Below are 15,797 nucleotides of genomic sequence, written 5' to 3' on the forward strand. Positions count from 1 at the left end.
ATCCCTCTTTCTATCTATCTATCTATCTACTCAACAAATAAGTACACAACATATAAGTACACAACATATTAAGTACGCAAGTGACATGCAAGTACACAGTACGTGGTCAGGGTAGATAGGATATGAGTAGTGCAAATCGGATTAGTGCAGAAATAGTATTGAGCAGTGCAAATACCAGTGACAGTAATGTTCCTCCACAGGACGAGTAAAATACCAGCAGATGTAGTAAAATTGCAGCAGTAAAAATATCAGCAGATGAAATGAGGACAAAAGTGGTGATGTAGGTGTGGGGGGGCCATGGTGCAGTGGTGGTGTCAGAATGGTATGTTCTAGTTTGGTGAAAGGTCATGATTGACAGCTGAGACTGACTCACGATTGGTCGAGCGTGGGCATCGGTGGGACCTCGCCACCATGGCTCCGTCCCCAATCGGCTCCAAAGATGGCGGCGTTCATATCCAGAATATTTTGGCCTCATTTCTGGATGGTGGGAGGAAGTGGAGTCGTGTCGAGGGAGAAATGTGCAGAAATCACCTGTGAAGAAATCATAGGAACAATCATTGGAAACAGGAAGTTGACGACAACTTTCTCTTTTATAATCACTTCAAAACAACTTTATTCAAACCAAGTGTAGACACTTCAACTCTAGTGTCATTTATGATAATAATAACAAACTTTAACGATAAAGCACTTTTGCAAACAAAGATAAAAGCATGAAAAAAATATTCTATCGCAATCATGAATTAAAAGAAGCTGAATTGAAGAAAGAAAGAAATAAAATAAAAGGATGTAACAGAAAATCCATTAAAAAGAAAGACTTTGTGCAAAATCTGTGTAAAGAGGTGACTTAGAAAATAGATGAATTCAAAATAGATAAATAAATAAAATAAATGAGCCCAGAGAAAGTAAAATAAAATGTACTCAAATAGTTTATATTTATAAAAAAGTGCTTCTTCCTGTACACACAATTGAGTTTTTAAGGAAAACATCCATCCATCCATCCATCCATCTATCTATCCATCTATCTATCTATCTATCTATCTATCTATCTATCTATCTATCTATCTATCTATCTATCCATCCATCCATCCATCCATCCATCCATCCATTCACCAGCTGTTTTAATATTCAGTATTATCCCTTTGGTCGAGGCTGCTTTTGAATCGAGTGTTTGCAACATTCCTCTCTAATCTACACCTTTAAAAAAAAAATATCACAGGCAACCTTGTCAGCCGCGCGGTGGAGATGCAAAGAGAAATTGGAGGAACGGCCTTGCTACAGGACCATTCTGAATATGTTAACAGCGCTGCTTCCCTTGAACTGTCACAACTTGAAAATCCACCGTGTTAAGAGCCTCACGCGCAGGCAGCCATGAATATCTGCCGTATCCATAGACTTGGCCACAGAGGCTCTTAAAAAGCACTTGTTGTAATACATGACCAATTTCCCGGCAGCGAGTGCAGGGGAGTATTAACATCTCCTCAGCCTGGTTCGGTTTTAATGTGATGGAGATGTTATTAGAGCCATCACAGGCCCAAATGAATGGCCGGTGGAAGCGCCACAGCGGGAGAGGGAGAGGGAGAGGGAGAGAGAGAGAGAGAGAGAGAGAGAGAGAGGAGGGAACACACCGACCTTCGCCTTACCAAGGACAAGGACACTTGTGCTCGTAAAAGGGGGTGGTCCGATTGTTCACGCCAGCCATGGCTGCTGAACCAAGCCTTGGAGTCAGCCTCACACGCTCACATTACACCCAGTGTGTCTGCTCGCATTTCTGGGAATTTCACAAGTTGTGTGATGCCGCAGACTAAATAAGTTTCAATCCAGCATTTTATGATCTCAAGTCGATTAAACGCCATCTCTGTCATGCAGATAAAGTGCAAGAAACGATTGAGGACATGTGCTGTTATTTTATAAGAATGTAAATGATGATAACTTCATATTCATCTGCACATGTGAGATTCACTGTTACACCTTTATTAAATGACTGATATCAAAAGGCTTTAACATCCATGCAATGCATTTGATTAATTTCTCCGTCCTGCATTGTTGTGGCGGGCAGTTCTCGTCTTTGAGCGCTTCCCCTGCCCGTGTGCGTCTTTGAAGTATAATTATTTCACCGTAATTAGAAGCGAATCATGCTTAGTAAACACAAAAACAGGGTCTCTTCAGATTAATAAGCCGGGGTAATGCGTTAGGCACGGGGAGTCGCTCGGAATGGGCTTTGGCTGCGCTCCAGCTCGGGCATGATTCTCATTGTGCGGCGGCTCCCGGCCTTGACGAACTGACCGGCGACTGGAGCACTTTGCAGAAAGGGGGCGAGAGGGAAGACACTGAATTCTGCTATTGTTCCAACGCAAAACATGTTGTTCTTTGTTGTCGGCCATTAATAATACATCTGCCAAAATGTGTGGGTCAAACACGGCAGAATTACGCATGAGGCACCTTGTTCAAAAACCAGAGCGTTACATAACTTATGAGCATGCACTGAGACTTTCCCATCATGCAACACTTGGGATATTTGACTCAAAGTACAGGTGGACGTTGGATTTAAAGCAAATTGTATTCACATTTGCATCGTTAAACTTTCTCTTGCACATTGCTGCAGTTTAAATTCCTAAAAAAACTCAGAATGGCTTATTTCATAACAGATGAATTCAGATCTCTTCCCCTAACTTATCCACTTACACTATCAAACTGAAAAGATAAAATGCTCTAATATTTACTTGCCGGTTTCAGCAGCAACGTGGACGGAGGGGAGGGAGTGTGTGGGGAGGGGTGGGGGGGGGGGTGTCGCTCTCCCAGCAACTAATTACTTAAGCAGTTGTCAAAGGTTTGAAGCTCGCTCTTGAATTCCAATGAACACTGTCCATGGACAGCGGTGGTTTTGCATATATTATGAATATTTCAGCTTCCCCCAGTAACCTTGGTGTCGTTTGGCAGATAGGGGCTGGCAGAGAGCCATTTAAAAGCTTCTCTGTTGCAGGAGGGAGGAGACAGGGTATTAAGCTTTATCTATACTTGACATTTCCAAGCATTTGTAATTAATTCATATAGAAAAATCCCCCCGCCCCACACACACACACACACACACACACACGCACACTCGTCCCCCCCCCCAATTTCTCTAAATGACTGCAAAAGGTAACCGCTATTGTTTCTGCGAAAGGACGCGCGACACAAACTGGTACATGACAAAATCACTCGTCAAAAAGCGATGCAGAAAGACGCGCACACGTCAAACCGGGCCCTGAAATGTGTTTGTCTCTCTTTCTGAGCCAGCGGGCGTCCAGCTCCAGCTCATAAAGACGTTTGTGTTCACGCGTGCTGCTCAGGATTCAAGGTGCGAGCTCAGGCGCGGCCGGGCCCTGAATACGATCGCACAGGTTTGAGATTCTGAGTGGGAATAAAGATGCACATGTAAATGTTAGGAGAAGTGAAATGGGAACACGCGGCCAGATGGACACAACTATAGTCTGTCTGCATGTCACAAGGGGTGGCAGGCGGCCAAAGACACAGGTGTGTGCTTCCTAGACTGTATATAAAGATGGACGACACGTCTCCACTTCCTCCCACTATCCAGCAATGAAGCCACGAGGTGTTTCATCCCTTTTCATATCATAAAATAACTAATTAAAACCCAAATTATCCGAAAACCATCTTCTGAGAGAACTTTGACATGTACTTTGACTTCTTAGCTTGGTTCATGTCCCATCCACTAACATGGAGGAGGCAGGATTTATGACCTATACTATAGCCAGGCACCAGGTGGTGATCGAGATGCTTTGGCTTTGTTATTGCAACGTACAGAACTCCCTAAATTCACAAAGGTCTCTACTTACACACACAGTGTATTTGCAGTTTGTCTGTTTTCCTTCTGTCCTTCCTCCCCTGCATCACACTTCTTCTTTCTTTCTTGTTGTTGAACTGAAAAGGCCGACGTGAAATCCTCAAACACAGGCCTTCAGAAAACCTGAACTATTCGGCCTTGGACAGAATATTTCTGCGCTTCTTGTCCAAATATGGCAACACGTGCAACAACTTGCAGAAAAGATAATATCCGCCAAGTATAAAAACACTCGTTCTTCTTTCTTGGAGAAACTTTATAAAACTTTTTTTAAGTTTACAGCATGCAGCAGCACTCCAAACAAACGTGTAAACCATAAATAATCCTGCCAGCAGAGGGTGCTGTAACTTAAACATAAAATACCTACTATTTATATATTCCATTTTAGCATCTTTCAGCCCATTGCTTGGGTTTGGAATGGCAAATCAAAAACAGCTTTTTATGTTATATTGATCATATTTGTAACACAAAGTTTCAATTAGCCAGATAGACGTTTACAGATCTGTGAGAACTGCATTATATTGAGAAATGTGGAAAACTAGAAAACGAATGTTCATAATTTCAATTTAGCAATGAAGCCAAGAAATAAAGTGATTAAAGTTAATTAGATTACATTTTCAGTAAAGATCGAGAGAATCCGTATAAATCTGTATAGAGTGATAGAAAATATCTCGGCCGCCCAGTAAAGGTATTTACGTTTTAAGTACTCGTGCTCTGGTGATTCAATAAACACCATAACCTCAGTTTTCCTTGAAGGAGGGTTTGAGTCGGTCTGATACGTGCTCGGCCTCCTCGCTGGAGGTGATGTCAATCCACTGAGACGACCACGCAAGTGTAAAGACTTCAATCTGCGCCTGTGCCTCATCCAGGGCCGGACCCATCCACACCATTGTGTCCATTTTCTAAAAGAGTGCGTGAGTTAGAGCAGCGTGGGGGTGGTGAGCGGGATTGTGTGCAAGCGTGCATGTGTATTTGTGTGTATTTGTGTGTGTGTGTGTGTGTGTGTGTGTGTGTGTGTGTGTGTGTGTGTGTGTGTGTGTGTGTGTGGAGTGAGTGTGCCTGTCCAAGAGGTTGCCAACTGGGATTAGGGGAATGTGAATCAGTGAGGGACCACCGCGGTGGTATCCAGTGGTGTTGAGAGTGTGTAGCACGTCCCCTCCTCCTCTAACGCGCACACACACACATGCACTACAACCCCCCCACCAACCCACCCTTGTGTCTCTTTCAGAATCCACTCCCCCCTCCCCTCCTCACCCCCACCCCCATTCTTGTCCCTTGTTTCTGCCTCCAGCTTTAGCACTTCCTAGTTTACTTCTGCCTGAGCGCAGAGCAGCTCTCTCTCCAATTTAGTGAGTGGCAGGGAAGATGTGGACTGACACCGCACTGATTCACTGTGTTCGCAGTGTGTGTGTGTGTGTGTGTGTGTGTGTGTGTGTGTGTGTGTGTGTGTGTGTGTGTGTGGGGTTTGGGAATGTGTGAGCCGTTACATGTGGGTTGACTGAATGGGAGACAAACTGCAAAGAGAGAGGGGGGGTGGGGGGGCGCGATAAATAGTAAATAAAGTAATAAAGTGTGCACACAGCCGTTTTAAGACATGAACTGCAGAAAATGTTCACAAAACTGGGTCTGGACATTTTCAAGAGTTTGTCAGCAGGAAGCCGGACGTGACGTATAAATTCCGGCCTCTATTGCCAAAAACTCTTGAATCTCATCTTTCCAAGTTGACATCTTTATCAGCGTCTTCTACATGTATGACATCAGTTTTTAATCCTGAGATATTTGTAGAAACGTCACTCACTTGCGGTATTTTCACATGGGCTCACCCGCACATTTTGCTAGGGGGGGCTTTTAAACGGGGGTCAACACGGCAACAAAAGGCGATTGACTCCTTTCCTGTTGCCAGTAGAGGAGTTTGCATTAATCATATAAACAAACAATAAGTACACAAACAATCGTGCCAAAGCCGTGAAGTTCAATGCACATCATTAGGTCACACAGGGAAGGTGCAGCATCAGCGTCTAGACTGTCAAAATAAAGACGTATTTTGCACGTTCACCCAGGTTTCATGTTTCCATCACTGCCGATCACAGCCGTGCATGAGTCATTCGACCCGGGAGTGAACACCAACTGCATCCACGACGTATGCAGACAAAAGCCAGATGTTCTCACGTACAGCCCCTCCTGAAAACATCAGGAAAATCTACGGACTTCACTGCTTGTCTGAAATCTGCCTGTGTGTGTCAGGGAGATAAAAAGGCACATCAGCAGCTGAGCAGTGTCTTGATTTCACCTCTGTAATCTTTCTAAAATAATCAGCAACTGCTGCCACCTGACCTGTGTGTCTCTCCTAATTAATAACCCATTCATGTGGGAGAACACGCAGACAAAGAGGGGCTTTAAGGAAAGAGCCAAATCATATCCTCCATCAGCCGCGATGCCATATCTCTAAATCCTCTCTTTTTATAGTGAAGACTGGTGTTTGCACAGGGCTGAGGCGAGTATGTGTAGAAAAGCTATAGCTCTGTATGAGAAGGCCAGCGCTCAGTCTTCAGGGTGCCATCCTGTGGCAACATCAGAAGAAATGTCAAAGATTTTGAAGGCTTGGTTAAATACGACTGGATTTCTTTGCCTTAAACCTTCAATGACATTTTTGGCTGTCGGAAAGGTCAGCGTGCAGCTCCTGTGAAATGCTAGCTCTTTTGGGGTGAACTTCAATACAGGATAATAAATCCCTCTCTCTATTTGTCCCTCCATACTCGCAGCGCCGGCCGCGCCACAATAGCCCGTCAACAAGTAGGAAAACATAAGAGATTTGATGGATATATCAGCAGCTTCTGTCCTGTGGATTGTGACAGATTTAACTGAATTCCACCTCACAACCGTACATTAAAAATATATATTTGAGGTTTTAAAAAGAATCACAATCTGTAAATAAGGCTTTTTAAATGAATTTACAGGTGAGGATTTGTGTTTTAACATTTCACCCCATTATCTTTCGTCCTTTTTACAATCGTCGTTAAAGAGAAGGAGTCAGTATTGACCAGTGGCTCAGGGGAAGGCTCTCGTAAGCTCACTGAATGAATGTGATTCATACTCATGACTAGTGTCTTATAAAAGGTGGAAACCTCAGAAATAGAAACAAATAAGGAAATTGAACCTGAGTTGTCATGGCGATTGTCCTCCCAAGATCCGTCAGCCTGTCTCAACTGTCAATCATTATGTTTCACCCGGTTTTTATAGCATCGCGTAACAAATTAAAAACTTTCAGGAAAAATCAACACTTGTACACTTACACGTTTTGGTTAGAAATAGAATAGAATAGAAACTAAAGGATATAAGCTGTTGAGTTGAAGCCTGATACCTAAGGGTTAAACATCTCGTCGCATGCTGGCGCCTTTACCTCTCTGAAAAATGGTTTGTTGCTGAAGTACAAAGAATCTCGGGGAAGGTTTGGCCAAGAAGGATCCACCCGTCGGCGCCTTCGTTTATCGGGGATGGACGGATGCAGTTGTTGGCTCCTCCGAAGGATGCAGCCCCTGGATTCAGACACAGCTCTCATGTCCTGCAGTAAAAGAGGAAATGCAACTTATTCACCCTCCACTTGTGTGTGAGTAAACGTGTCATCGGTGAGGGAGCAGTATCTCCGTACTACAATGTAATTAAAATATTGATCACAGTAACAGGTATTGGTTCACAGTCATTTTTCATTAGCGGCAGTTGTTTCCGCTGCTGCGACCGGAGTCACTTCCACTGAGCAGCAACACAAGCACAGTGGTGTTACATCAAAACATGATTATACAAGTGCAAGAGGAGATTTCAGTTGTGTGCATTTGACAGGAGGTAAATGTGCCAAAGAACTAAGTCATCCGCAGCAACAAGCTACAGCTTCACTCGTACATTATCACGTACTTGAACGCTCCCTGCTGTAGTTTCACGCCTTGCTTTACCAGAGGATGTTGCACTCCACCATCCACCACAGTGATGCACAATTACTCCTTCAATACGATGCCACACAAAGACGATTTGGAGAGATGGAGAATCTGATGAGAAGCATTGAACAGGAATTAAATCATGTTTTCCACACCATAGCCTCAGAAAATGGTGCTTGAGACACTGGAGGGCCCAGCGGCGGATTCCAATCTGTGGGCTGAAATTGGAAATGAACAGCGGTCCCGTCTCCATTCTGACAGCCTTGTGTCAATAAAAGTCAGTCTCCCTCCATTGCTTCCCATCGCTGACCACAAAGGGACTTTTGTCAGCCGCCGCGCTGCTAATATCGCACTAACATGCAGGAAACCGTGATTGCCCGTGCAACCGGTGGGATTTTAACGATTCACGTGACGAGGGAAGAGGCAAACAAAGTCTTTAAAGCCTCCACCTGTGCCCATAAGTGCCGCATTATGCAGCAGTGATTTGGTGGTTTTATGCTTTCGGGGTGAACGTGCACGGCAGCTCCCCTGTGCAGAGGAGATCATATAATGTGATTTATGCTTGTGGAGTGAATTATGGAAACACTGACCTTCCTTTTACATCCCATCAAACAGATAACTGGCCAGTAAGTTGCTGTTATGATAGGACGGGGGGGGGGAAGAGGCACCGTCATGCCTGTTTACATGTTCCGCTGCGGGCGAATGGCGAAGAGGACCAGATTCATATCGGACGCCGCCTTTGATATATGAACAGGAGTCCGAGATTTGGCAGCGGATGAGTTTGTGGTGCAGCGCGGCCTCGCCCGTACAAAACGCCACTAATGGCATCTCCCGCTTTTCTTTTTCCAACAAAATGTCATGACAACACCATCTCTGAGATTATTTTTTTTTGGGGGGGAGAAAAAAAAAAAAGATCCTTCATCTCCCCCACCTTTGTTTGCACTTTCCATTTGCATATCAAAGAAATCCCATCGGGACCTGCTTTGCATATTTACATCTGATTAGTAACTTTAAATGAACATGTCAAAAATGGTCGAGTTTTCTTTTTTGAATGTGCGAGGACTACCTAGCTTGTATAATTAGTGCCAGCACATGTAACGCAGCCAAAAAACAAAACAAGCTGATTTCAAACAGCACCTTTTATACTGCCTTTCATTAGGCGTACTCAAATATTCCTGTCTCACCTTGGACCTCCAAGCTTGCTAAATGATAACTCTCTCCGAACGATAAAGACAAAAATATGTACTGTATGTTTGTGGTAATATTTCTTTGCAATGACATTAGGTCTTGTAAATTCTATCAGTTTGCTTCTGATGGGAATATTTTTAGATGTACGGAGGAAGAGTTTGAAACGAGAACGGCTGGGTTCAAGGTCACTTAGTTCTGTGACAAAAACAATCTGTCTGCTTACCGTCATATAGTTCAAAGTCACAATAGGCTAAAGTGATATTCTGTCGTCTCGCCTGACAGCAGCGTATGTCTCCATGCTGACATGTTATTCCTCTCATTCTCGAGAGCTGAAGCGAGATCTGAAACCAAATTTAAACATTTTTTTTTTTTTAATTTCGCCTGTGTTTTGTCACACGTGGGAGGGACACACTCGACGGCCTGTGCCTTCTTATTTCCACCGAGCTGAAAGTTGACATGTTTGACGTTCTGTGCATGTGCATGTGCATGTGCGTGCATGTGTGTGTGTGTGTGTGTGTGTGTGTGCACTGCAGCACGTTGTGAGATATAAACCAAACTTTCCCCCGTGCTGAAACTTCTGGAAGGCTCCTGCAGGCCACAGCGTGCGCACGGGAAAGGAACCAACTAACTATGTGATTATTAATTGGAGCCTATTTTGATTCAGTATTCCACGCTGCATATCGTCACGGGTCCTCAGTGGGATTGTGTCTGCGTAGCGGTGTGCTGGGGGGTGGGGTGGTGGTGGTGGTGGGGGGGGGGGTGCAGTCTGGAAGGCTGTGCCGTTTGGAGCTCGCCATGCCCGCGCTTCGGCATACCAATGAGTGGGGTTAAGAAGGCACGGCTCCGCGCGGAGACACCGTTCCTCCAGCAGACCCAATCCGCCAAGTCTCCGCGGACCTATTTCCAAAAGCTGCTCCTAATGTGGGCCCGTGTCAATCACCCCCACAGCCGCCTCCCCGCCGCCCCCCCGCTCCTGTCCATATGAAATAGTCATACATTAGGAACCAGGGGAGAGCACCTCGCTGTCTCCCAGTCCTCATGTATTCTAATGCTATTCAAAAAAATCTATGGGTAGTTAAGTGGAAGACGGACGCCGGTCGCTATGCCCGCTCACTGGAAGCACTTCCTGCTTCAAAGAGTGGAGCGTCGACATGTGAGAAATCGTCTGTCTTTTGTCTCCGTGTGTTTGTTTATGGAGACTCACACTGTGCAGGCAAGGAGAGGATTTAACAGAGGAGGCGTCGTTCTGTCAGCAGGTGGACGGGGGCTGGATATTGGATCTCGCCGTGACATGTTTATGTGACAACATCTTTTGACAGCTTTGACACTCCATAGACAAACAGCTTCAAAAGAGTTGGCAGTATACCCACCTCAAAAAATATAGGGATGCCTTTTTGCTGCCAAATGTACAATAAGTTGATGGAGCACGTTTGTTTCTCTGTTTCTCAGTGAACTTCACTCATCGTCAGGGCTTCGTTTAGTCTTCAGTTCCTCCTAATGTGGCCTGGAATATGCAGCTGGATGCAAAATCCTGTATTTAGATAATAAATAAAAGCACAGAGACGGATCAGCACCCAGGAAACTCACAGGAAACAAAGAACTCAATGTGTAAAACAAGATCATTTAAAAATGAAGAACTAGGGTGTGTTCATGTTTGACCCAGCAACTTTCAGTAGGAAGCATGTGATTGGCTGTCCAAGGCCTTTAAAGCTACGTTACACAACAGTTTTACAACAGTTTGCAGATTATTTTCAAACATAAAGAGTAAAAAAGGCAAAGCGGATCTTGCTTTCTATCCTGTATTGACTCCTGATTTATTGGAGCCTCTACAACTAACACATTATCGGGCTGTAAGGAGTCGTACTGTGGTGCCGCGGAGGCAGCGAGTTCCTCCATGACCAAGGATCCAATCTCCTCTGGGGTCAGAGTACATCCAGCCTCCGCGGCCCGTCCAATAGCACCACGCTTGGCTGAGTGCGGCCCACGCTGGGCCAGAGGTACAGTGGCATGTCCACAGGACGTGAGGTAGTATGAGTACACCGCAGGGATCTGAGTGGATTTACTCTCCTGCCAGCTTCCTCTGTGGTGGAACCATTGTACTGCTCGATATGTTTAAAGCAACACAGAGACAAAGAGGGACTGAGGGAGACGACAAATGAAGACAGGTGGAGGACGGCGCTCAAAGACGCAGCGTCACAAGGACACTTCTGCTTCATTTTTTTAAAAAAACGTCTCTTTATCACATAGAGAGAAATAACTGAAAGAACCGAGGGGCCATGAAACTGAAAATTATTACCACTTGAAGTCTTGTTTCGTGGCCGGGTTTTTACTGATGTACAACTTATCTCCCAAATTAATTTAATATATGTGAAAAGAAGCTGATAAACCAATTAATTGTGGAGGAGTCTGCTATTTAGAGAATGTGGATTTCTTTCAAATAGATTCATTTATGATATAAAAAGGAAGGCTGTTCCTTAGAGAATATCATTCGACTCGGAAAATTACCACCGGAATATGCGGCCAAAAAATGTATTAATTTGTTCGCATTTATTGTTCTGACCTGGAATTAAGTTTTAGTGCTGGAACAATGAAATGAAGCATTGCATTAGCGCTAATATAATCCAGTCGCCGTGTCACAAACCTACTTCTATACCGGAGTCTTTTAGAATTTTTGCGGGAATAAAGAGGACGGGTCACGGGAGGATTATAAAATGTTTCTTTTGAAGACGCGGCTTTGAAAAGTTGTTTCTTTTTGATGCACAAAGCTGAAACACCCACACAGTGTCAGGAGAAGCTGCTGCAGCGGTGACGAACAATCCAGACGGTTGTTTGTGCCGCTGCTGCTCTTGTGTGTTTAATTGAGAAGTGTGCGACTGTGAAATACCTGTCGTCTTCACCTTTATCCGCTTCATCACCGACGTTATTCATTCTCAATACACTGAGTTTGTGTTTGTCGTGTGTGTTTAGTTCAGTTTTTCCTCCTCTGTGACATACATCACACTTTTATAGAATTAATTAACACGATAACCTGCTTGGAAAACATTGCTGATAAGTGAAAGATTTAATAAGCAACTGCACACAAACTATTTGGGGGTCAGGCTACGCAATTTCTGTTTTAGCAGGAGAGATTTACATTTCCTTTCTGCCCAGTTAACGACTTTTCAGGTTTATTCGAACCAAAGTTACAGTTATGTTGCAGGATATTAGGCCAACATTGAACAATAGAAGAAGAAGAAGTATATTATATTTCTACTTGCACAAATACACCACAGCAATTTTTTCTTGGATATGTATAAACCTGCTTGGCAATAAAACCAGATTCTGATTCTGATTCTGATGACAGGACGTTTATATGTCAATGTAAAAATCCCATTACAATGCAAGAAAACCTGCCAGATCAAAAGTAATCCACGTAAACTCCTCGTTCTACAGGATCAGGAGCAGAAGAGCTCGTGACTAATTACTACAAAGAAGAAATGAACTCAAAAAACACGTCAACATGAGTGAATACAAGTATCAGGATCAGAAAACACTCACACACGATGTCCACAGGTGCAGGCAGATGTGCAGGACTCCATTAACGTGACGTCTCGATGTAAACACACTCACTTCCTGTTCTTTCGTCAACTTCCGGTTACTCCAATCAACCAGTAGGGGGCAGAAAAAAGCGAGATGAATCTGACCCGACCCAATTATCCAATTAAACTGAATAGATTACACTTCAAGGATGATTTGTGGGATTTATTTAAAATGCAATTAGCGTAGTTGGAAACTGTTCATGATATAATCTGCAAAGTCTTATAACACCAACATTTAATGAGCTTATCAGAAACTCTTGTTTTTCATTTCCCACATTTTTCTTCTAATCCATTAGGTTTTTAAGGTTAGTTTTGGTTTAGGAGGTAAGTGGGTGGTCCACTAACCAGAGTGTCAGTGGTTCGGTCCCAGTCTTCCCTGTTGAATGGCAAAACTTTACTGTAAAGCACAAACTTTATATAAATACAGAGCATTTAGCATTTTACAAATTATTTTCTCATAACTTCAGGAGTAGTTGAATGTTCCACTTGATCCTTTTGTTTCTTATAGATTCTTAAATCACTTTCTTCACCGCACGTAGCAAAAAAAAGACGCATTCATTCAACACTTGTTTTGTTTTTGAGATAAGAGATGTGAAGGTATTTCTCAGGTGTTTTTTTAAGTTGCTTGCCGTCAGAATCCGCTGCCATCCAAACACAACCACAAATAACATCCCTACAGTCCTTAAACTCCACTTTTAATATTGTTTAGGAATTTATTTCCTATAATAAAACCTTGAATTCCAGTTCAGAAAAACCTAAAGTCCCTCTGGCGGAGCACTGGACACGGTTAGTGTATAGCATGAAGCCCAGCGGAGGAATTTATCATTACTGTGTGAAGCCTGACGGTATGTGTGCTTTTAAAATTAATGACAGCAGCACTCTGACTTTTAGTCCGTCTAAAATTTTCATTAAATTTCATTATTCATCTGTCTCTGTGGCCCTGAATTAATAAACTCCAGGTATCATATCATGAATTCATATTACATTTGAGACGGACACAGACAGGTATGCAGGTTTTTTTTACTCCTCTTTACAATATCCTCCAAAAAAACCTACAATTAAAACTAAGTTCAAAGCAGATTTTTCTTGAAAATAGAATGTGAGGACAAAGGAAAGACAACACACACACACACACACACACACACAGGTGCTATTTTTGTAGATGCTGAAATCGATGGTTGGAGCATGTATCACTCAACCGGCCGAGAAAACATCTCTTTTCACCGACACTGACGGATGAAGAGCAGATGATAAAGATTTTCCCTCCATGGCTGAAAACTTCAAAAGTCAAAACTGCTTCCTTTCATTTGTTTTATTTAACAAAGTATTTCATGTGTAGGAAATGGTGGAGCAGATGAAGTAGAAGAAGGGGGTCACAGGTAAAGCCCCTTCAACTCTGAGCATTCAAAATATTCTGTTTTAATTCGTGGCCGTGTGGCGTGAGACTCAATAACACTGCAACTCAGTGCAGAGGCCAAAGATGTGGAAATTAACTCAAAGCACTTGAATTCAAGACGAGATGAAGGAGAAGCTGCAGAAGTGAAATGTATTTACTCTCAGTTTTGTTTGAGTGATATTGAAAAAGATTGTTGCTGTTGTTTTTGAGAATAAAGTCGTAATATTACAACAATAGAAATACAGAGAATACATTGGTAATATTATAAGAAAAAGTCATAATAATATCAGAATAAAACTGTACTTGAGAATAAAGTCATAATATTACATCGTATTTAGACATTTAAGTTAAAGTCATGAGAAAAAAGTTGTAATTTAATGGGTATAAAGTTGAAATCGGGAAAAATCCGAGAAGAATAAAGATCGTACGAGAATTTAATCTCAAAGTCCAGATACTTATGTTGATGAGGAGCTGATGAGACAAAAGATGAAGCATTTCTGTATTTGTGAGACTTTCACTCAACTCCAAATATAAATATATAAAACAAACGTTGTTGGAGTCAAACAAAGATCGAACTCTTTCCAAATTATTTCTGGCAGACGTCGTCAAAAAGCAGCGTCTCTCTACCTCTTTCATTTTCTACATAAAACATGAAGGTGTTTTTTTAGATGTTTCACTTTCTAGCATATTGAAGAGAAGTAAAACTGGCGTGTTTGTCGGAGAAGAGTCCATACAACTCTTAATTTCCTGCAGGAAGAAGCAGATTGTGAATAGCAGCCTCCTGCTGAGAGTCGGGTTCATGTTTGTTTACCCCGAGTGCGATGGCGCCGAGGTTAAAGCTTCCTCGAGGCCCCGTAAAGACGCAGAACACCTGTTAATAGCAGCGGCCTTTTACTTCAGCAAACTCTTTACAGGGAGGTTTTACATCGCAATAAGAAACGTTGCCTTTCAGTGCATCTCTCTCTGGGTCTGGACCTTCCACCCTAAACTCATCACAGAAGAGATGGACGTGAAAAAGTAGATGTGCACACCCCAGCGTCACGCTACGGAAGATAAGAAGTGTTTCCATACATGGTTTCTATCTCTGAACGTGAAGCGAGTCTGTTCTCCTGCTGCCTCCAGCAGATCTGACTCTCACATCTCCTCTAATTCTGTTTTACCGGGAAATAAATATATTACTGGTTTTATATGAGTTGCATGTACTGAAGTTCATGCTACCGCCATTTTGTAGTCACTCAGAAAGATAGATAGATAGATAGATAGATAGATAGATAGATAGATAGATAGATAGATAGATAGATAGATAGATAGATAGATAGATAGATAGATACATTGATGCGTTTAAATGACTCAGTTGTTCATTGTGTCATTTTCAAGAAAGCTAAACTTTGAAAGTGCAATAGTCTGAAGTTGTGTTAATTTTTCTAATCCCTCTTCAAGCTTTAAAGTTACACACATGAAGACGCGTGTTGCAGGGACCACGACGATAATGGAGACAAATGTGACTAATTGTCATGTAACCTCAAATTGGGGGCACGGAAGTGGCTAAATGATGGCAGCTAATTGGCCTGGTATTGTGCTTTGGTGATGGCTTTAAATTGAATGAGTCAGGATCCATTCTGGCATAATGTGAAAGACGCGGCGCTGGTTCACACCGGAGACATCCAAGGTCGAGCTTCTCCAAACGAAGGGGTGACGGGGGAGTGGAGGGAATTAAAGGAAGGCGGCTGAGTCAATGGACGGCCGCTCTGCAGATTTGGCACCTTATACATGTAACCTTGAATTATTGCTTTCTGTTTTTTATTCCTGTCTGCATTGAAAGCTTTTCCTGGAGCCCTCTTCAAAAATATATTCATTTTTGTCAC

General features: G+C 42.9%; 2 long non-coding RNA genes across 2 annotated transcripts in view; one reads left to right on the forward strand and one right to left on the reverse strand.

Annotated features, from left to right (window-relative positions):
- The window catches only part of LOC117775158, a 366,941-nt gene that overhangs the window by 146,179 nt on the left and 204,965 nt on the right, over positions 1 to 15,797 (forward strand). The gene's annotated exons all lie outside the window — the stretch shown is intronic.
- On the reverse strand, positions 7,246 to 12,601 carry LOC117775138. Its single transcript, XR_004616195.1, has 4 exons — positions 12,496 to 12,601; positions 10,329 to 10,489; positions 7,751 to 7,881; positions 7,246 to 7,403 (listed from the first exon to the last, which is right to left on the reverse strand). It is a non-coding gene; the product is annotated as an uncharacterized LOC117775138 (long non-coding RNA).

The sequence above is a fragment of the Hippoglossus hippoglossus genome, chromosome 2 (assembly GCF_009819705.1).
Source record: "Hippoglossus hippoglossus isolate fHipHip1 chromosome 2, fHipHip1.pri, whole genome shotgun sequence".
NCBI lineage: Eukaryota > Metazoa > Chordata > Actinopteri > Pleuronectiformes > Pleuronectidae > Hippoglossus > Hippoglossus hippoglossus.